Consider the following 23428-nt stretch of genomic DNA (forward strand, 5'->3'; position numbering starts at 1 on the left):
ATCCAATATTTGAAAATCAATCAGTATAATTCACCATATTAACAGGCTAAAGGAAAAAAATCACATGATTATATCAATTGAGGTACAAAATACACTTGAAATTCAACATCCATTCATGACACTCTTAGAAAACTAGAAATAAAGTGGAACTTCCTCAAGCTGATAAAGAACACCTATTAAAAAAAACCTACAGCTGACATACTAAATGGTGAAAGACTGAGCGTTTCTCCCTAAGATCAGGAACAAGGCAAGAATGTCCATTCTCACCACTGCTATTCACATAGTACTGGAAGTTCTAGACAATGCAATAAGACAAGAAAAGGAAATAAAAAGCATACATATCAGAAAGAAGAAATAAAATGTCCCCATTTGCAGATGACATAATGATCTATGTAAAAAAAAGTCCCAAGGAATCTACAAAAAAAAATTCTAGAACTAATCAGCAAATTCAGCAAGTCACGGGATACAAGAATTAATTGTATTTCTATTTATTAGCAATAAACATGTGAACATCGTCATTAACAATCCAACACCATTTACAATCACTCACAAAAGGTAAAATACTCAGATATAATTCTAACATAACATCTGCAGGAATTATATGCTGAGAGCTCAAATGAAAGAAGTCAAAGAAGATCTAAATAAATGGATTGCAAGACTTAATATAGTAAGAATGTCAGTTCCTCCAAAATTGATATAGAGATTTAATGTAATTTCTATTAAAATCCCAGAAAGACATAGACCAGATTCTTCTAAAACTTGTGTGGGAGGGCAAAGGAACTAAAGAGCCAAAACAACTCTGAAGAAGAAGAATAGAGTGGGAGGAATCATTCTATCCAGTTTCAAGGCTTAAATTACAGTGCTGCAGTAATAAAACTGGGGGGTATTGGCAGAGGGATCAGTAGAAGAGAACAGAGAACCCAGAAATAGATGCACATATGATTACCGGCTGATTTTTTTATTTGAAATATTATTAATTGAAAAACATTTGACATATAACATTGTATATATTTAAGATGTACAACAGACTGATTTGATACATTTATACACTGTAACAAGATTGCCATTGTGGTGATAGCACCTCTATCACATGACATAATTATCACTTCTTTTTTTATGGTGGAAATAACTAAGATCTAGTCTCTTTACAAGTTTGATGATTATAATACAGTATTATTGTCTATATACATCAGATCTCCAGGACTTGCTTATCTACTAGGTATGCACGCTTAAACAACATCTCTCCTATGCCCCCAGCCCCCAGCCCCTGTAACCACCATTTTACTCTGTTATGAGTTTGGCTTTTTTAGATTCCACATATCATTGATATACAGTATTTGTCTTTCTCTGTCTGACTTATCTCACTTAGTATAATGTCTTCAAGATCCATCCATGTTGTCATAAACACCCAAATGACTTTTTGCAAACATATAAAAACAATTCAATGGAGGAAGAATGGTCTTTTAAATGAATAATGCTAGAGCAATTGGATATCTAAAAGCAAAAAGCAAACAAGATATTTGATCTAAACCTTACACCTTATACAAAAATTCACTCAAAATGGAACACAGGGTTAAATATAAGACATAAAACTATAAAAATTTAGAAAATGACATAGAAGAAAATTTTGGAGACTTAGGGCTTAGTGAAGAGTTCTTAGATGTAACGCTGAAAGCATGATTCAATCCATAAAAGAAAAAAATCCACAAATGGACTTATCAAAATTAAAAACTTTTGCTCCACAAAAGACCCTGTTATGACAATGTTAAGACAATCTACAGACTAGGAGAAAATATTTGCCAATCACACATCTGACAAAGGACTCCTATCTCAATATATCAAGAACTCTCAAAACTCAACAGTAAAAATAAATAAATAAACAATCCCATTAGAAAATGGGCAAAAGACATGAGCAGACATCTCACCAATGGCAAATAAGCACATGAAAAGATGTTCAACATCATTAGCCATTAAGCAAATGCAAATTGAGACCATGATGAGATATTACCATGCACCTCTTAGAATAGCTAAATTTAAAAATAGTGACATTACCAAATGCTGGCAAGGATGCAGAGAAACTGGATCTCTCATAGATTGTTAGTGGGAATGTAAACGGTAAGCTACTCTGGAAAATAATTTGGCAGTTTCTTCTAAAAACTAAACATACACTTAATGTAAGAAACAGCAATTGCGGGTGCCTGGGTGGCTCAGTCAGTTGAGCAGCCAACTCTTAATTTTGACTCAGCTCATGATCTCAGGGTGGTGGGATGGGCTCTGCACTCAGCGGGGAGTCTGCTTGGGATTCTTCCTCTCTCCCTCTGCCCCTCCCCTGCTCGTGCTCCCTCTCTCTCTAGAATAAACAAATAACTCTAAAACAAAAAGAAAGAAAGAAACAGCAATTGCACTCTTAGGTAATTTATTCTAGAGAAATAAAAATTTATGTCTCCATAAAAACCTGTACATAACTTCATAGCCAAAAACTGAAAACAACCCAGATGTTCCTCAGCAGATAAACAGTAATACATCCACGGAATATTCAGCAATAAAAAGGAATCACAGGGAATCAAACTACTGATACATGCAACAACTTGGATGGATCTCAATATTTTTTTCTGAGTGAATTTAAAACAGTTTCAAAAGGCCACATACTGTATGATTCCATTGTATAAAATTCTGGAAATGACAACATTGTAGAGATGGAAAACATTAAGAGTTGTCAATGGTTAAGAATACTGGTGGAGGGAGGGATGGGTGTATGTATAAAGAGGGAGCACCAGGGAGATCTTAGTGGTACTGGAATAGTTCTCTATCTTGATATCTTGATTGCAGTGGTGGTTTCAAGAATCCACACAGGCAGGGCATGGGTACCCAAGACCTCTCTGTACTATCTTTGAACTTTTTATTAATCTATAATTATTTAAAAAGTTAATAAGCTTCTTAAAAAATGATTGTAGGAGTCATTTCATGTCTGTCTTCTCCATTAAACTGTGAGCCCTTCAAGTCTTGAAGAAGGGGAGGGGCGGGCTGGGGGAGGGCTTCCTCTTGACTCCCCACACGGCCAAGTGCATGGCAGGCCCTTACTAAATATTTGTTGAGGGTAATAATCCTGGTGTTAGGGGGACACAGCTCTGGGATGTTCTGCAGCCAGACCCTTCCATGTCTGGTCTCTTGGAAGAAACCTTTGTCCAAGGAAGGCAAGAAGGTAGGAAGGAAGATGCGGCCGGAGGCAGCCATATCCTAGTGCACTAGGGGGCAGCAGAGGATGGAGAACGGTTCCCAGCTCCGCGCTGAGACTGGCAGCATCTCCTGGGAAGGGCACAGGCTCTGCCCTCACCCAGACAGCTGCAGGTGCAAAACCAGCTTGAGCAGTCCCAGGGCCTGATAAAGAGAGAGCCCCAGTGCCAAGCCAAAGCATGGGTCTCCGAACCTTGGGATTAAAGTTCGGGAAGGCGAACAGAGTGGGCTCAGTGTGGTCATTCCCTGCGTCCCCTTCTTTCGTGCCATCTGAGGTTCAGGAGCTCCCCACACAGAGCACCTTGCTGTTCGTCGTCAGGGACAAGGTTGCTCAGCCAGTCTGAATCTCAGAGAGGAGACAGAGACCTCTGACACCCCCCGCCCCCCAGGCAGGACAGAATTGTGCTGCTGTCCCTGAACCGGTCTCCAGCTGCAGACCCATATGAAATGCGTTCAACGGGAGCAGGTCAAAGGACCTTGAAACACTTCCAGAGACGGACTTGGAAGCTTAGGGCACCTGCTAAAGACATTTTCTAGATGATTCTTCGGGGCCAAAGGGAGGGAGAGCTTTCTAGGATAGAGGTCAATATTTCCCTCTTAACACACTCTGTGGACAAGAGAGAGTGAAAATGGGTAAATCACTCTGCCACTTACTAGCTGTATGTTTTTAAACAAAGTACTTTGCCTCTCTTGGCCCCAGTTTCCTTGTCTGTATAGTGAATGAAATCGTAGTTCTCTCTCCGGGAGTTACTCTGATGGTTAAATAAAGTAACTGAAGCGCCTCTCAGGGCACCTGGCACCTGGCACGCCATCACTAAACCTGTTCTGCGCCCCTTGCGGTCTCTGGTACGTTCTGCATCCTGTACTGACTCCGGCTGCAGTATCGTCCTTGGCCACCGAGCGGCGGTGCGGGACCACAGTGCCGGTCTGCGCACAACCAGATTCACTCTGCGGAAAGAACGCCGCAGCCTGAAGAGCGGCGGAATTGGAGCGTCGGGGAGACTATGTCTTACCCTCCTGTGCCAGAGTTGCCCTCGATCCGACTCTCCAGCGTCTCCACAGCCGGTAAAGGCCCAGGTAGGCAGGGCAAAGGCAGCAGGTGGGGTGGGGAATCCGGAATTGAAAACGCCAGAGATCCTCAGGTTGGGGATCCTCACCCACAGACCAGACACCTGAGCTGGCAGATTTAGAGACCCTACCCATTGTCCCATTCCGGAACCTTCCCAAAAGTATGGGTGGGAGGGACAGAGTACCCTTCACGACATCTCCTGGGCCCCTTCTGGAGCGATCTTGCCTAAGCTTGTCTATTTGCTATTTTGGACGGGGACACATTTAGAGATCTGGGTTAAGACACTCACAGACCTGGAAACCATGGACAAGTTAGTTAAATTCTCTTTGTTTATCATTTTTAAAAACACAAACTAAGTTGTTTCAGTTCCTGCTTAAAAATTCTCCAGTGGCTCTGCAATCACACCTGGTATATAATCCCAAACTCCCCACCATGACCTACAAAGCCGGGCCTGACCTTCTATTTCACCTCCTTCCTCTCTCCTCCCTGCAGGCTGTATCCCAGGCTTCCCATGTCTCCACCACTGCACTGCCAGCTCCCTTTGCCTGGGACTCTGTCCCTCCAGCAGTCTGCATGGCTCATTCCCTTACTTCATTCAGGCCTCTGCCTCCTCCCCAGGAGGGTCTCTCCAACCCAGTATAATCTTTCATTCCCCGCACAGAGGACTGCCCAGCCTAACATCATATGATGTGTCTGAGTTTATCTGTTTCCTGTCTTTCTGTCCCAGGAGAATGTAAGTGCCCAGAGGGCCAGGCTCTTGGCATCCCTTTTCTCTGTCAGTCGGAGCTCACTAAATATTTGTTGAATAAATTCATGACTTAATGAATTAATCTACAAATGTGGAAGCTCAGGAAGAGTCGTGGTGGTGACAGCTCTTTGTACATTTCATTCACTACATTAGTGCATCTATTTTGTGCCTCCTGTACAGGCTCTTAGGTGTCATCGTTGTTCTTACTCATTGTCACAAAGAGAATGGGATGGGAACTAAATCTGATCTGGGTCCAAAGTGCAGACCCTGGGCTCAGTCCATCCTCTTCCCTGCTCTCTTCCCATTTTTGGAGGTAGCCATCGTGCCCGCGGAGAGCAAAGCCTCTGGGCGCTACAGATGTTCCAAGGAGAGGCGGGCGGTCTCTGCACCGTCCCCTGCCCCCATGCAGCCCTCTGGCCCTGAAGTCTCAAAGATGCAAGAGAGAGGTAAGAGATGCCCCTCTCCCTCTCTCTCTCCTCCATCCCAGTATTGTTGCAGGCTCGTCCCCTTCCCCTGCGAGCCGGGTCGCCCGGCATTTGTGCCTCCGTTCCGGCCCAGGGCGGCCCGAGCCTCCGGAGATTCCTGGTTAGGGTCACAGGATACGCGCCGAGCAACACCGGCCTGGAGCACCGCGTTCTCCCGGCGGCGGGAGGAAGGCGAAGAGCAAGAGGGGCCCGCGCGCGGCCGTAGTGGGTGTTGGCCAGACCCGGGAGGCAAACCGCGTGGAGAGAGGGCGCGGCGGGAGGATAGCGGAGAGCAGCCGGCTCCGGAACGTTTGACTGCGAGCCCCAGCGGTTGTGCGCGCGAGTAACAAGTGTGCAATTTTGTGTGCAACTGGCGTGTGCACGTAGGCGCCTACAAGCTCCTGAGGAGGCTGGGTGCACGGAGCTTCAGCGTTCACACAAAGAGCGCTTAGATGAGGAACATTTAAATGAGGGGGGAAACAGGAAAAGTCCCTGGGAGCCTGGGGGATTACAGGCGCGAATCTCAACTGGGTTCAGGGCGCCGCTGCTCCGCGAAGGGACCCGCCGCCCGGGCGAGAAGCGCGGGGAGGGAGATTGCCTGGGCCAGCTTCTCGCCTATTCTCCGCAGAACTTTTTCCCCCTCCCTCTTCCCTCGCGCTGCCTCTCGCGGGGCGGTCTCCAGGGACTGTCTCTCACATCCATTCTCCTTTCCTCCTTGATTTATGCTGCAGAGTGGAACGACCTTCCCTGACCTCATTTTCATGACGGCGCGAGCACACCCGGAGCCGGCTACGCACATTCCGGAGCAGGCGCGCGCCGACACTCACACACTCACACGGGCACACACACACCCGAGACCTGGGCTGCAGGACCCTGCCCATGCTTGAGTTCACACCAGCTCCGCCACTATTCTGGGCACTGCCGGGTCTGTGGACGCTCAAAGAATAGATCCTCATTAGCATCTTGCTTTGAATATCATTTGCATTTTATATCATGTCAAAACGCTCAGAACTCTCCCCAGCCCGCACCTCTCCCCAGAGCTTGAGAGTCGTGGGCCTCCAGCTCTAGCCCCTTCCCTGTGGGCCGAGCAGTTGCTGGCTGCACCCTCGCGTGGCCAGAGCACCACAAACACCCACAGCCCCAAGAGGGGCTTAACCTCTCCTGAGCTCTTGGCAAGTTCCAGGCCCTGCGCTAAGGGTTTAGGTGAATGATCTCATTCAGTCCTTGCAACAACCCAAAGAGCTAAGCACTACGTTGTATCCATTTGAGAAAAGAGGAAACTGAGGCACAAAGACGCCTTGCTCAAGGTCAAGGAGCTAAAACTGGAGGAAGCGGAACTGAAATCCAAGGCCGCCGGACGCCGAAGCCCGAAAGCTTAACCGCTTCGCCGCCCTGCCTCGCGCAAGGTCAAAGCTAAGGTAACCGCGACAGAAGAAAGTATGTTTTCCTACGTAGAAGAAAGTCATTCTCCGCCTCACCGCGACCCTTCCCCCACCCTGGCCGCGAGGGGACCCGGGCGCATTCCCCCGGCGGGGGCTCGCAGCGCCCTCTCGTCGGGCCGCCCCTTGTCCTGACCCCTTTCCCAGCGAGGACTCGGCCGAGTCCGGCCGCCGTGCTCTCGAGGTCGTCTGTCGGCGCTGGCTAGTTAAGAAAAATAAACAACGTTCCAAATGGAGGCGATTCCTTTCAACCCAAGCCCCGCCGCCTGCCAGAGAAATGCAAACAGCGGGGGACGGCCCGAGTCCGACCGGGCCCCCGCGCCCGAGCTGCGGGTGGGAGGGCCGGGCTGCGGTAACCCGAGCCGCTGCGCCGGCTCCCCGCGCGCTGCCCTCAGCCTGCCCCTTCGCCCCTGACCCCGACGGCGGCGCGCCCGGCCCGAGCCCACCTTCGCCGGCGCCCCCCACCGGGCCAGGCCCCCGCCTCCAGAGTGCCACCCGGGGAGCCCCAGCCGAATCCCGCGCCCTCGTGGCCACATGGCTCCTGTCGGCATCGCTCCCCTGCGGCGGCCGCGCGCCAGGCCTCAGTCCTGGGATCATTAAACACCAAGACGAAATGGCAAGGGGTGTCAGAAACCCGCCTGGCAAACTACTGCCTAGTGAGTGGATTGGAGGGGCGGGGGGGGGGCGCTACCTCCAGATGTGTCCCCTTCCCATCCTGTGGTGCGCGGCCGGGAAGCTAGGGGCGCCACAGCACAGTAAGGCCACCGCGGGCCCGACGAAGCCGAAGCGGTAGTGTGCTGGGGCGCGCGGGGTGCCCTGCCCGGCCCAACCAGGTGAGCGTCGCTTCTCTCCCGAGGCCTCGTCCTCCCCAGGTCTTCCGCGGCGGGGAAAACTTGCGTCCCGGGCCGCCAGGGGGAGCCGAAGGGCGAGTGAGGATGACCCTGCTCCTGTCCAAACCCCACTTCGAGGATACGCCGCTGGGTGTACCGTACACGCTGGACGTACGACAGCGCCAACCTCGTTTTTATTGCTCCCCCCTCGAATGACTCTGGGGAGTCTCCGTGGCTGCATGTGCGTGCAAACAGTCCCCTGCCCCAGGCGCGGGGATCTGAGGGGATCCCGGGACCCGGGCTCCGTAGCCTCATCAACTTGAGAAGGGGTCGCTGCGTCCGGTGGCCTAGCGGCCCCGCCGATCAGAACGGCCCAGAGATTCACCCGGGCCTCACCGCTGGCGGGCCACCGTTCGAGGGGCCTGGAGCTTGGGGGTTGGAGTGTTGGGGAGGGGCGGTGGCGCACCCGCTTCCTCCGAATTCCTTCATTGCGAAGGTGGGCGGTGCAGAGAACGGCCGGGAATACCCAGAGCAAAGCTCCCATCAGCTTCTCGAGAATCGGGGACAAGTGAAGGCGGGGACCCCAATGGCCTCCGGCCCCCTTTAGCCCCTGCTCCTTTTCTCGGGACAGGCGTGTCGGTCTGTCGGTCTGTCTGTAGTGAGTCCCTGCCTCCGCTTTTCAGCTCTGACTATTGACTGCGTTTGGAGCCGAGCGCTCTCCTGGGAGCCGTACTCACACACGTGCGCACTCACGCGCGCGCACACTCGTCACACTTGCAACTCGGCGTCCCGGGTTCCTGGGCGCCGCTGCGCCCGCAGTTCAATGGCTGCCGCGGCTCAAACACCTCTGGAGATCCTGGCCTTGACTTTACCCCAAGTCTCTCGACCTGAACGGCAATCAATACTCCTTTTTAAAAGAGTGCGGGATCGTTCGCTTGCCTCCACCCGCCTCCCCAAACACACACGTATACACCGCATCGGAGATTTCCTTTCTCGAACTTTCATGAAGGGGCGAAATAAAAAAAAAAGAAAAGAAAAGAAAAGTCCCCTTTCTTGAGGATTTCCTATCTGGGCTCCAAACGGGTATTTTTCTCCCATTGAAGTAAAGAGAGGAAAAAAGTTTGCTTAGAGTGTAGGGGGGGATTAAAGTGGACATGAACGGCATCACCCCCATCTCTCCCCTGATTCGATCCCTTTCCATCAGCTGAAACCAAGCAATTCGGCCAGAAAGGATTCCGTTCCTTTGAGGTCCTTCAAAAAGGCCCACTTCGGAGCTGGGCGGGGTCAATCTGCGCTGCCAGAATCCCTCCCCACCCCCAATCATCGCTCCTCCCGGAGCCTGCGGTGCAGACGTGACCTTAAAGAGGCCCCGAGGGAGCGGGTTGGAAAGCCCAGCTCCCGGTTCCCGGGGCAGCGTTTGACGTGTCAGCCCCTCGCTCTCCTCCTTTCCCCCTCCTCTCAGTCCGGTCCCCCTCTCCCACCCCACCCAGACCCTCGCGTGGGACGCCGACACCGATCCAGGGGAGAAGACGCGATTGACAGTTAAATTGCAATATAGGCCGAGGGGGGGAAAAGGGACCGTGTTTCTTTAACGGGCCCTGCAGACAAAGCGTCTCCCCTCGGAGCGAGCGGAGTCGGGCGCAGCCGCGCGCAGACCTGTCAGCGCGTCTCCCGCGCTTAGGAGAGAGTTTGCAAAGTCATAATTATATCTCTTAACCTGTCTTGCTCTCTGCAGAAGAAGGTCCCATTATATTGAAATGAGATTATTAGCCATCAAATACTTTCTTTCTCGGGAGTTGTTTTTTTTTTTTTTTTAAATTCAAATACCTTAACGACATGGCAATTGCATTTTGATCAGATTTAGTTGGCTCCCCAGCCGGGTGCGGGAGCCGGGGCGGGAAGGCAGATGGTTGGGGAGGGAAGGAAGAGGGGTGCCAAAAGAGTTTGCAAAGAGAAGCTACCCTTCTTTCATCCTTGCCTTAGGTCTCAACTATCTGGTGGGGACCTGTAGGTCTGGGGAGGGAGTGTGAGGTAAGGGAAGTTGGCGCAAGGTGGTGGGACGTTTTCTATCCCTTCCAGATTGTCTGCTTAAACCGCTTCTTTGAAAATGAAACGGGAGTTTCGGGTGGGGCGGGGGCCAGGCTAAGTAAGTTTCAGGGCTGCAGGAATAGGGGTGGGTCTGGGGCACCAGGTAAGGATTGAGACTGGAGCTGGCGGTCGTTCAGGCTTAGCTGTTCCCGCGCAGGTTGGTTCAGGGCTCCTGCCAGGTTCCTAGTGAATGGAATTTCAGTATGTGATAAATGGGTTTTGCTCTACGCCCAAGGTCTGTCTGGTTTTACCTAAGATTGTGAGCCCCTTGAGGGGGAAGCCCATCTTGTTTCCAGACTCTGGAAACCCTGTCCCTACTGCCAACAGAGCCCTCCCCCCAGTCCTCTCCCTGGATTGGGGGGGTTGTTGCAGGGAGGAGGCCGTGAGGTGGAAGATTTTCCAGACTCTAATTGTAAAGCCCCTCACTTTGACTTCCCCTGGTGAGAGGAGCAGCCAGGCTTCTGTTTTCCTTGGCTTCAGCCCAGACTCAAGGAAAATATAGGAAGCAAGACAGCTCACCAGTCCCACCTCCCCCACATGCTTCACATGCAATTCTGGTGGGTCCAATGGTGCATCTAGTTCCACTCCATCACCTGCCAGATGACCATCTTTCTTCGGGTACTCAAAAAACAAAATGGCATCCAGAATCCAGAAACTTAGCTTCTAGACCAGGCTAGAACCATGCCACTCACCTTGGACCAGACAACCCTGTCAATGAGCCTCAGTTTCTCCCTGTGCATAAGGAGAGTCTTGGACTTGGGATCTGTACCATCCCTTTCATCTCTGACATTATTTACCTATAAAGAAGGTTCTGAGTAGAGTGGTCATCTAGAAGATTCCAGAAAAGCCATACCACTTCTCTCCTCCCACCTCTTCAGAAAAGCAAGGGAGTGGGTGGGGAGGGTAGTTAAGTATGGCTCTAAAAGTCTCCAGATGCAAAAACTTTGGGAAAATTTCAGAGTCTACTGAAGCTGAAGCATGCATACTTATGAGCCAGCAATTCTATAGGTAGGCATTGCTCCAACAGAAATGTATAGTGTGTTCACCAAAGGACATATACAATAACGTTCACAGCAGCGCCCTTCACAATAGCCCCAAAGTGGAAACTACCAAGTCCACTATCAATAGAATAAATAAATCAATTGGTATAGGCACACAACAGAATACTACAGAGAAAAGAACGAACTATTGCTATATGCAACATGGATGATTCTCACAGACAATATTGGGCAAAAGAACCAGACATGAAGGAGTACATAGTACATGTTTCCATCTATTAAGAGTTCAAGAGAGGCAAAAGGAATCTATGCTATCAGAAAGCAAGATGGTAGTTACTTCAAGAGAGGATGAGGAGAAGGGAGTATGAGGGAAGCTTCTGAGCTGATGGTGATCTGATTTTTTAAAAATTTTATTTATTTATTTATTTGAGAAAGGGAGCGTGCGCACACACAGAGGGAGAGGGAAAAGCAGAACTCCCCTCCATCATGGAGCTGGATCCCGGGACCCGGAGATCATGACCCAAGCTGAAGGCAGATGCTTAACACTTAACCAACTGAGCTACCAAGGTGCCTCTGGTGATCTGATTCTTGATCAGGTTGTACAAGTGTGTTCAGTTTGTGAAAGTTCACTGAGATGTGCACCTATGCTAAATGCATTTTGTGAATATATATTTAAGCTTCAAATTGAGATTTTTCTTCCCCTCAATCCTCAGTTTCACCCATACACACTCCTGTTCTAATGTCTCAAACCCCATAATAGCAGGAAGCCAATCACTAATGTCATACTGGACCCTCCTGCCCTTGCTCAGCACCATGGAGCATCCACAAATGCCCTCAAAGGGTTTTTGGTCTAGTCTGGAAGTAGACGAACTTAAGTGAAACAATTGAGGAAATATCCAGTGGTATAGAGTGAATAGTTTATGATCCTGTGAGCTGACAGCCTGGATTTGAATTCCCAATCCACCCCTTACCAACTGTGTGACCTTGGACAAGTGACTTTACCTCTCTGGATAGTATCTGAAACATGGAGAGGACCATACATCAACTTGCTCACAAGGCTGTTGTAAGGATTTCATCAGATAATTTGTGCAACAGCAACAGGTGCTCTGTAAATGCTGGACGCTATTCTTACCGGGCATGGTGGCAGCTCCGGTTCAGGCTGACTCAGAGTTCAGAGGAGGGGGGATGAGTATAAGCTGGGGAGGAAAGGCTGGCCGAGGAACAGACAATTTGAGCTGCGGAGAGGTTGATGAAAAGGGAGCTTCAGAGGATCATCTGGAGCAGTGGTTCTCAACCAGGGACAGTATTGTCTTCCGGGGGCCATTTAGCATTGTCTGAAGACATTTTTGGTTATCATAACTCCGAGTGCGCTATCATAACTACAAGCACATGGTAGCTAGAGGTCAGGGATGTTGCTAAACATCCTACAATGCACAGGGCAGCCCCCATAACAAACAATTATCTGGTGCAAAATGTCAATGGTGCCAAGGTTGAGAATTCTTGATCTAGGGGATAAAAAGGATTTGGTGGCAAAGGAAAGGCATTCTAGGACAGAGAAGGGTGTTTTCTGGAAGACCTGATATGAACTGAGGGGAGGTGGCATTAGGGAGTACCCAGAGGTGTCCCAGTTCTGGTCTTCATCCCTCAGGCTACAAGTTCCTCATTCACCTCCCTGATTTCAGAACTTGCTGGGGGTCTAGAAGGTTCATCCTGGACCTGGTTTCTTTGCTGCTCTCAGGAGAGACTTCGATAACGCAAAGCAGATTCCTCTGAGATTTGTAAGACCACAAGCATCCCATCTGCACTGGAACCACAACTGAAGGAAATCTCTAAGGTCCAAGAGACTCATGGGGAGGGACTTGTCCACTGCCCTGCAGTGCATCTGGGAAGGCTGGGACTCAACCCTCGAGTTCTATCATTGATGTATAGCAAGTTAGGGAGGAAGAGATTGCAGATATTGATTAAATAACCTAGAAGGAGGGATGCCTGGGTGGCTCAGTTGGTTAAACATCTGCCTTCAGCTCAGGTCATGATCCCAGGGTCCTGGGATGGAGTCCTACATCGGGCTCTTTGCTCAGAGGAGAGCCTGCTTCTCCCTCTGCCTGCTGGCCCCCCCGCTTGTGCTTGCTCCCTATTTCTCTCTCTCTCTCTCTCTCTCTCTCTCTCTCTCTCTCTGTCTGACAAATAAATAAATAAAACCTTTAAAAAAAAAAACCTAGAAGGGAAAACATGACATTTTTTAAAGGTCAAAAGGAAAGTTGGCACTGAACTTTGGAAGTGCCCAAGAGAACTATGTGATTCTCTAGGGGCAAGTATAATTCCAGGCCCCAGAACCATGATTCATAGTCATAGGATTCTAGAAAAGAGGGAATTGACATTGATTAATCAAAAAAGTTCTTGCCTGAAGCCATTTGTCTATTCCAGGCACTGTTCTTAAACACTAAGGACACAGCACAGAACAACAGAGGCAAAGCAAACCTTCATGGGGCATATATGCAACAGGAGGAAAATGATTTAAAAAAAAAAAAAGGCATAATGTAACACCAGGCATTTAGTTGAGCGCCTACTATGAGTTGGGTGTTATTTATAAATATTCTCAACTTTGCAAGAAACTTGAAGATAGAAATTCCTTCCCCCAACTTAAGATAGAGAAACAGGCTCAAAGAAGGTAAATGACTTTCACAAAGTCAAAGTCATTTATTGACTAATAAGTGGAAGATTCAAGATTTGAACTCGGGTGGCCAATTCATGATAAAAACACTTAGTAAGTTTATAAGGAACATCCTGAACCTGAAAAAGACTATTTACAAATAAAACAAAACCCTACAGCAATCATTATATTTAATGATGAAATAGTGAGTTTCATCCTTTAGATCAGGACAAGATGTCCACTTCAACTTTCAATTCAACATTGCATTAGATATCCTAGCTAGGACAATGAGACAAGAAAAAGAAATAAAAGGCTTAAAGATTGGGAAGGGAAAAGTCAAAATATTATTATTCATAGATGACATTAAGTTGTACATAGTAAACCCAAAAGAATTTACAAAACTACTAGAATTAATAGAATTAACCAAGTCACTAAATGCAAGTGATAAACTCAGATAAATTATATTTCTTTATACCAGCAACAAAAAATAGAAAATAAGATTATGAAAAGCAATGCAGTAATAGGTGGGTAATATCTAAAAGGTATGTGGTTTCTTTGCAAGGTGATAAAATGTTCTAAAGTGGATTGTGATGATGATCACACATATCTGTGAATATATTAACGACCATTGAATTGTACACTTTTAATGGGTGAAGTATAGTATGTGAATTATATCTCAATAAAACTGTTCTTTTAGAAAAAAGATGAAGGTAAGTGTTGCAGAGGCTCTCCTTCCTACACTACCCATCACCAGTACTTAGAAAAATTCCTTATAAAAAATACAATTTACAGCAGCAGCAAAACTTATCCAGTGCCCAGGAACAAATGTAATGAAAAATGTTCAAGACCTCTACACTGAAACTACAAGCCATTACTAGGAGAATTTAAGGACCTAAATAAACATAGTGATATACCATGTTCAGGAATGAGAAGACTCGTATTTTAATGATACCAGTTCTCACCAGACTGATATAAAGATTCAATACAATTCCAGTCAAAATTCCACCAGGTTTATGGGTTTATGGAAATTGAACTCAGGTAGTTCTGACTCTATGGCCCACTGGAACTGGACACTAGAGAAAAAAATCCAAAGGTCACAGTATCCCCTATACACAAGGTAACAGGCAGCCATAACTAAAAAACCATTAACACCCTCAATTATAAGATCAGGACCCTGGAAAACCCAAGTGGGAGTAGAATGAGAAGATAAAATGTATTCTCAGTTCAAACAATTACTGTGCTTTCAGTAGATATGAGAGAAAGACCACAATTGACTAAATACATTTTTATTTAAACAAGAGTGGTAGAGAGGACTGGGGCACCCTCTGCAAGCAATATCATTGGAGAGATGGCTCTTTGGCTGGGGAGATGGCTCTTTCCCAAAGGGGTATAGGGTGCAGTAATTTCTCTGGCAAGGACTGGGGGAGTGGGTCAAGAAGTCCCCGGGGCCACACGCCCATGGATACCAGCTTGTGCAGTGGCATGGCATTGCAGGAAGTTCTTGACCTGTGCCAAGATAGCATCTGGGACTTGGCCTTGGCCTTGGGCTTTGGAGAACTCTGGGAGAGTTGAGCCCTGAAGATAATCACTGGAGGAGACAGCTGCTTCTTCCCTTTTGACAAGCTAGGGAACACCCAAGAGGCTGGGCAGGAAACTGGAGGGGGTCGGGGGTGCAGCACTGCTTTGGTCCTCAGACTACACCCACAGAGGCAGGGCTCAGGGCCATGGAGCACAGAGAAGCAGAACTTATTCCCCAATGAGAGAGGGGGCAGAGCCCTTAGGCTTTCCTCTGCCTCCCATCTTGATCCCTTGGGGTGCCTGGCTTTCCTAAAAGGGGGGAAGTTCAGATCAGTTGAAAGAGAAATAAAGAAAATGCAAAGACAGAGCCCCCTCCCATCCTCCCCCCACACCTGGTCCCAGTACAGTACTCACTCCGCCTCTTTCCAAAGGAAGTTGTCTTCCTCCAGGTGCAAGGACTTAGAGATGGATTCTACAACAGGGTGTCTCTTCATTTTCTCTAAAAAGAAGAGAAATAGAGAAATTGAAAGCTGGGGCAGGAGTGAGCTGGTGACTAGAAATATCAGTGAGTCAGAGGAGTTTTCAGGGGAGAGGAGGGTGAAGGATAAGGAGGAGAAGTTTGATTCTTCAGGCTGGAGGATTAGAACCTCCCACACACCCTCTCTCCCAACACACACCTCTAGTAGGGGAATCAGTCAGACTTACTCTTTTATAGAGTCTGGGGTGTGAACTGAAATGTGAGAGGGGATGAGAGGAAAGATGTAATTGAGAGAGAAGGGGGAATTCTCTTTTCCACCTCTTGCAGTGTCTCTTTGAATCCATGGAAGTCCAGGGACTGAAGGCCTCTATCCCTACTATGATGTCACCGATGGGTTGCAGCTACTCAGTTCCAAAGACCCCATCTTGAGTCACTGAGCTGTGGACCCCAGGTTCTCCTTGGAGCCTAGAAGGTCCTGCTTCTTCCCCTGGTAGTACACTAACAGCATCAGTTCCAGAAACAGGTCAGACTTTTCTTCACTCTCATTCCCATGTGCCCAGCACTGTGGGACCTGACATGAGAAATATGGCACTCTTCCTGATCTCATGGAGCTTGCAGTCTAGTTGGAGAGAAGCACACACAGGACGCCGTGTAATGCCACTGGTGTGTACCCCCCATATGCCGAATTGAGTGTGGGTTTGGGTTTTTTTTTAAGATTTTACTTGTTTATTTGACAGAGAGTATAAGCAGTGGGAGTGGCAGGCAGAGGGAGAGGGAGAAGCAGACTCCCTGCTGAGCAGGGAGCCGGATGTGGGACTCGATCCCAGACAAAGGCAGATGCTTAGCCAACTGAGCCACCCAGGCACCCCAGGACTGAGTGTGTTGGCACCAAGAGATAATAAGGTTGATCTCCACAGGCTGGGGTGTCTGGAAAGCTTTCTGCTGGGGGAGGAAGAGTGGAGTTGGGTTTAAGAATGGATGAGATTTGGGTAGAGGAACCAGGAAAGAGTAGCTGGAACAAATGCAAAACAGGATCAGGAGCCAAGAGACCAGCTTGGCCGGGGCGAGGGATTCACATTTTATGGGAACCAGGCAAAAAGAGGGCTGGAAAAGCAGTGTGGAACCCTGGTGGGAGGGTCTTAGGTTCCAAGGTGAGGATTTAGGGCTTACTGAGGGTAATGGAAAGCCCCTGGAGATGAGCTAGAGAATTCTATCAGCCAGCGTCCCCACAGGAAACAGATGGCACACTCGAGTTTGAAGAATTGAAAGAAAATTTGATGGTGTATTAAGTTTCCTAGGGCTTCTGTAACAAATAACCACAAACTGGGTGGCTAAAACAGCAGACATTTACTTCTTTCCCAGTTCTGGAAGCCAGAAGTCTGAAATGAAGGTGTCAACAAGGTTAGTTCCCTCTGGAGGCTCTGAGAGAAAACTGTCTCATACCTCCCTCCTAGTTTCTGGTGGTTGCCTGCAATCTTTGGTGTTCCCCTGGCTTGTAGCCGAATCATTCCAATCTTTGCCTGCATCACCATATGGCCTTCTTCCTTGTGTGTCTTCACATGTCCTTCTTACAAGGACACCAGCCAATGGAGTTAGGGCCACCCCAAATCAGTATGACCTCATCTTGACTAATTACATCTGCAAAAACTCTCCTTCCAAGCAAGATCATGTTCTGAGATTCTGGGTGGACATGAATTGGTGGGGAAGACACCATTCAACTCAGCACAAAGGGACTGTTATTTATAAAGGTATATATGGACAGATGGGGGAAACCCCAAGGGATAGTGCAGTGCCTGGGGCTATAAAAGCAGAGAGATGTAACCACTTCTAAAAGGCAAGGGGAAGGAGTAATTAGAAGAACCAGGAGGAGAGTCAGAGAAGGCTGCCTTGAGAGGAGCTGTGACCTTTGGTGAAGCCCAAAGCAGCCCTGTGGGGAGGGAACCAGGGCAATAGGTGCTCTGCCCTCACTCTGTTCCCTTGGACCTTTAGTCAGGCTTCCATTCCAACATGAAGCCAGAGGGCATGAAAGCCATGATGTAGCCCGTACAGATCATACACCCAAGGTGGGCAAAATGGGTTCTGGAAAGACAAGTGGAATATGGCAAGTATAAGGGGTTGACAGTCGGCAAGACACATTGAGAAGAGGCAGATGAAGACCCAGGAAAGGGTAAAGGTCTGGACAGGGACTGTGGGGTGACAGTGTCTCCTCAGCCCTCACATCCGGTCTTCTTTAGACATCGGTCATGTGGTTGAGCTTGAGGCACCCATTTGTGTCAGGACAGGGAGCCTCAGGGGTAAGGGCCCCAGCCCCTGGGATAGGAGGGATAATGGGGTGACTGAAAATATCTCAGTCCACATGCTGGCCTGGGACCAAATTTAATCATAGTCACATTTGTTGGCAGACTCACTGTTTTTGAAACTTGAATTTGAACACCTTCAGGTGGGTCCTTCTGTTCAACTTTGCCCTCAGCCTCACCCATTTCCCATTATCCCATTCAGGACACACTTAACTCTTGTCCATTACCTGCCCAGCCCCTGGAGGCATTTGAGTGTTCAACCTCTACTTGAAGACATAGAGTGGAGAGAGGAAACAGACTAGCCTTTAAGATGAGGCTCCCCATCGCTGTGCATCCCCACCCCACAGGGCAGAATCCTCTGGGGGATGGGGAAGGGGGACCGGCCCCTGAACATCAGGAAAGACCAGATGAAGGTATGGGCCAGGTGAAGGGCTGGAGAAAAGGCTTCTTTAAATGGAAACATTTCCTGGGAAGCCCTCAACTTTTGTTTCTGGCACTTATTTTCTGTCAGGGAACTTAGACAAATTCTCTAATACCTCTGAGCCTCAGTTTTCCTTTCTGTAAATAATGATGCCCATCTTGTAGGGTCGCTGTTAAGGATGAGATGAGATCATTCTCATTGCCAACTATGCCATCAAGGACAATGGAAGTTATTGTCTACTTGCTATCTGCACTTCCTCATCTCCCATTCTCTAATTTTAAATGAATTATTCCACCAAAACGAGGCCAGTCAAGGTCACCAGTGACCTCCACATGGCCGAGTCCAGTGACCAGTTCTCAGTCCTCATTGTTACCACCTTATCTGGAATACCTCAGGCTTTCTATCTTCTTGAAATACTCCCTTCATGTTGGCTCTGGGACATCTCACTCTCCTGGTCTTCCTCCTACCTCCTTGGCCATGCCTTTTCAGTCTTTCTTGCAGGATCTTCTTCTTCTTCCTGACCTCTTTTAGATTCGGTTTCCCAGGGCTCCATCCTTGGGAACCCCCTGCCCACTATCTACACTCACACCCTTGGTGATTGTAGGAGTTTCCTGGAACTGCTATGACTAAGTACCACAAACTGGGTGACTTCAACCAACAGAAATGTATTTTCTAGCAGTTCAGAAGCTGGAAGCCTGAAATCGGGGCACATGCTCCTTCCAAAGCTTGAGGAAAGAATATTTTCTTGCTTCTCCTAGCCTCTGATGATTGCCTGCAATCCTTGGTTTGAGCAGCATAACTCCTATATCTGCCTCCATGTTCACATGTCCATCTTCCTCTGTGGGCGTCTGTATCCAAATCTTCCTCTTCTTAAAAGGAAACCAGTCATTGGATTAGGTCCCATCCTAATGCAAAATGATCTCATCTTAAGTTGATTAAACCTGCAAAGACCCTATTTCCAAATAAGATCACATCCATAGTTCATAATGGACAACCTCTCTCTCAGGGGTTGCTTCTGCTCTTGATGCCATTTGTGGTTTGGAATTGCTTTATTCATTCATTATCAATTTGCATTTATTGAGCACTTCCTATGTGCCAGATACCCCCTAGGCTCGAGGAAAATAAAGATAAATAAGAAATAGTCTCTATTCTGCAGGTATTCCTAATCTAGTAGGAAAAGGGACAAGTAAATCACATATGATCTATGCATAGGGGACAACCTTCTTGAGCCCCAGAGAGACACCTAAACCAGCCCCTTAGCATATCAGAGAGGATGGCTCCAATCCCACACAGGAAAGCACCACCAGGTTTCCCCTTTTTTCCTCCCACCATCCCATAGGCACCCAGAGCTTCTTTCAATCCAAACACACCTCTGTTGAGATTATGCTTTCATATCTTACCCAGTGGTGAGGATTACTGCATATTTCTTGAAACGTATCCATTCAAAAAAATATTTTTTTATTCAACAAATACTTAGTAAGGCAAAACTCCTGCCTTTATGAAACTTATGTGCTATTGGGAAAGACAGATAATTAATAAATAAGCAAATATAATTTTAGTGTAGCCAATGATATGAAGAAAAATAAAGTTAGGTAAGGGAATAGCGAATGATGAGAGATACTATTTTATTTTTTTTAAAGATTTTATTTATTTGAAAGAAGAGAGAGAATGAGCACATGTGAGCATGAGTGGGGGGGACAAAGGAAGAGGGGGAGGGAGAAGCAGATTCCCCACTGAGCAGGGAACCTGCCCGCTCCACAGGCTCAATCCCAGGACCCTGAGATCATGACCCAAGCTGAAGGCAGACACTTGACTAAGCCACCCAGGTGCCCCGAGAGACACTGTTTTAGATGGAGTTGTCTAGGAAGCCCCTCTAAGAAAGTGACATTTCAGTCTGCATCAAGGAAAAGAGTGCAGTTTCCTGGGAGAATGATTTTCCAGGTAGAACAGGAAGGAATAGCAAGGAGGCCAGTGGGGGTGTGGAGAGGGTGATGGGTGTGGTGAGGTCAGAGGATAAGCAAAACTCACACCACAGGAGGCTGTGAGAGCCTGGGTGAGGACCTGCACTGTATTTTAAGTGTGAAGAGATTTGAACAAGAACAGCCTGTCCAGCCTATCTTTTAAAGATGGCTCTTTGGACTCTAGGGAGGTAGAGATGGAAACTGAGAGACCAGTTATCAGGCCCTGTAGTGGTCCATTTGGGTGTTTATGGTGGCTGGACAGAACACTAGTGTTCTTGGACTTCATCTTGAAGGTTTTGGGGCCACTGAATTCTTTTTGAGCAAGAGTTTGACATGATTGGGTTTCTGTTTCAAAACAATCACTCAGACAGCAGGGAAGATGGATTGGGAGATTAAGAGTGGACAGGATAGGCGACATAATTTGCAGGGCCCAGTGCAAAATGAAAATACAGGGACACTTCTCAAAAACAAGTACAAATTTCAAGAAAACAACAGTAGAGCATTAAACCAAGTGCTGGACCCTCCTAAGCATGGGACCTGTGGGGCACTCATCCACAAAGCCCACTGTGACACTGGAGGCATAAAAGGTTTCCAGATTCCATCCCTTCACCTCTTGAATACCACCCAAAATATAAAATAAAGCCAGAAACAGAAACACAACTACATCTTCAATAGAATGAGGAGACATTTAAATCCTTGAAGCACAATAAGAAACAGAGCAGATGGCAGAATGGCATATGACCTAGCAAAGAGAAGAAAACTCAAACCCTATATCTGCAGAGGTATCATGGAGAGGAAAACCTACTGGCCTCAGAAAATTTAGGAATGATTAAAAAATGGGAGACACCAGCTACTGAAGAAAACCAAAGTGAAGCAGAGGGCTAGACACAGGGATTATTTGAAACCCTGCATAAAGGAGTAATGAGACCATTCTAGACACCCACCTACTGCTTACAATCAGCCAATCACACCTTCCCAAACCTGCAGGAGACCTGACATTTGTTCTGGAGTTATGGTATGAACCAGGGAGGCTCCAAAATGGGAACATCAAAAGGTCCGAGAAAATCAAACCAGAGTCTGTATGGTAATGAGCGCCCCAGGTCCCTCCCATCTCAGTTCCAGACACCAGCAGCTTGGCTCCCACACAGGAGATGGAAGAAGCCTTCTCCAGAGAAACCAAATGGCCCCAGAGAAAAGACTGGCAAACTCTGGCATTTGGAATTCCCAATAAAACAGCCAGCTGGCCACCCGATCAAGACACAGCAGTCCACAAGCTCATCTATGCACTTCCAATCAGAAAAGTCCAAAAATAATCAAATATTTAAGAAGACTCAAACATAGGAAAAAAAATAAGGGGAAAAAAGCTCATAGAGAAAAGAAAGAATTCTAGGAAGCAGAACAATTCAAATAAATTTTAATTCATAGCCTCAGGAAGATAACAAAAGATATTGTATCCGTGACACAAAAAAACAGGATACAATATTTTTAAAAAATAAAAAGGAACAAAGAACAAATTAAAAATAGTAGTCAAAATGTAAAAGTCAGTAGTAAGGTTGATGATAAAGTCAATGAAATGTCCTAGAAAGCAGAACAAAAAGATAAAGTGAGGGATAATAAGAGAGAATAGATAAGAAAATTAAAGGATTAGTCCAGAGGATGAAAACTGACTATTAGAATATAATGAAAGAACTGAAACAGGAAATTGTAGCAGGTTGTATTTCCCAAAGATGGCTGCAACACCTCATATCACACACACTTTTCTCAAACCTTGCCATGCCCCTATTAAGAGATACTATCTAACTCCCTTGGCCTTGAAACTGGAAAGGTCTTTGTGACTGTATTCACCAATACAGTATGTGACTTCTAAAGCTAGGTCATCAAAGGCAATGCTCCTTCTGCTTTGTTTGCTGGAATAATTTCCCTGGGGCCCCGAGCTGCCATTCGGCAGTCCGATTGCCCAAAGGCCACAATGCTGTGAGGCAGACCAAGCTATGCTATGTGGAAGGATCACACTGGCTACCATGAGAAGAAGGTGGGGCAGGGGTGTAAACCCCCAGGTACTCCAGTCCTCACTGTTCCAGCTCCAGCTACCATCTGACTATAATCTCATGAGAGAGAACGACTTAGCTGAGCTTTCCACAGGTCCATAAGAGGTTATAAAATGATTGTTATGCTTTTAGGTCACTAAGTTTTGGGGGTGATTTGTTAAATAGTAAATAAGAACATTGCCTAAGAGATAACAGAATTCCTCAGATCAAGAGATACAAGTTGACAGACTTAAAAAAGCCCACTGAGGGCCTGGCATAATTAATGGAGCCACCAGAGGACACAGCATTTGAAATTTCAGAAAAGGATTCATTTAAAAAAAAAACCAAAACTTGTTTTTAATGGAGGGAGTGAGGATTACATAAAGTGGGGCAATGACACAGAACAAATATCCGTCTGGTTCTGAACTTCCCCAGGGTAACAACAAATGCTACAAATCAATGGATCAATGTCTTTGCATGAAGTAGGCTATGCTCTGCTAACAATAAATCCCCAAATTAAGACAACAGAAGTTTATTTTTTGCTCACAAAATAGTCCTGGATGAATGTTCAGGTAATAGGCAGGCTCTCTTCCATGGGACCTGTGCTCCTTCCACATTGTGGCTCAGCCATACCACAGGCTCCCTCCAGACCTTTTTTGGACCCTGGGCCCTTTTGGCTCTCTGATGACACCTGTTGACCCCTTCTTAGGATATTTTCAAGTCCACAAAACAAAACTCATACTAGTAAAAACCAATTATGTGGACATATAGCTAACAAAACATAAAAAGACAACCTGATGTAGTAATTATTATATGTTTCTGTATTCATTCAATAGCTAACAAGAGAACACATTTAAAGCATAGGTGAGTTAAAGTTACATTTATTCTTTAAAGACATATCAGTGTGAAGACTGATTACAATTGTGGCCTGCATATCAAGGAGAGCTAAGGAATTCTTATTTCAGGGGCACCTGGGTGCCTCAGTCAGTTTAGCATCCAACTCTTGATCTCAGCTCAGGTCTTGATCTCAGGATCATGAGTTCACCCCTGCATTGGGCTCCACGCTGGTAATGGAGCCTACTTAAAAAAAAAAAAAATTCTTATTTTAATCACCCCACATTGCCAACCTTTGACAAACAATGAAAACCACTTACTTACCTCTACATATTAACTGACCAACAACTGCAGGCAAGAATTATTGGAAAG

General features: G+C 47.0%; 2 long non-coding RNA genes across 2 annotated transcripts in view; one reads left to right on the forward strand and one right to left on the reverse strand.

Moving 5' to 3' along the window:
* The window catches only part of LOC112838030 (uncharacterized), a 30197-nt gene extending 14351 nt beyond the window's left edge, over positions 1-15846 (reverse strand). Inside the window, exons 1-2 of the long non-coding RNA XR_003211865.2 lie at positions 15744-15846; positions 15453-15537 (exon numbers count right to left, since the gene is read on the reverse strand). This is a non-coding gene — a long non-coding RNA (uncharacterized lncRNA). The remainder of the gene's footprint in view (positions 1-15452; positions 15538-15743) is intronic.
* Positions 4192-7077, forward strand: LOC141374822 (uncharacterized). Its single transcript, XR_012381960.1, has 3 exons — positions 4192-4311; positions 5369-5497; positions 6247-7077. It is a non-coding gene; the product is annotated as an uncharacterized lncRNA (long non-coding RNA).
* Positions 15847-23428: the final 7582 nt, after the last annotated feature.

This window comes from Callorhinus ursinus, unplaced genomic scaffold, assembly GCF_003265705.2.
Source record: "Callorhinus ursinus isolate GAN/ISIS: 27379988/994484 unplaced genomic scaffold, GSC_fseal_2.0 scaffold22, whole genome shotgun sequence".
NCBI classification, from domain to species: domain Eukaryota; kingdom Metazoa; phylum Chordata; class Mammalia; order Carnivora; family Otariidae; genus Callorhinus; species Callorhinus ursinus.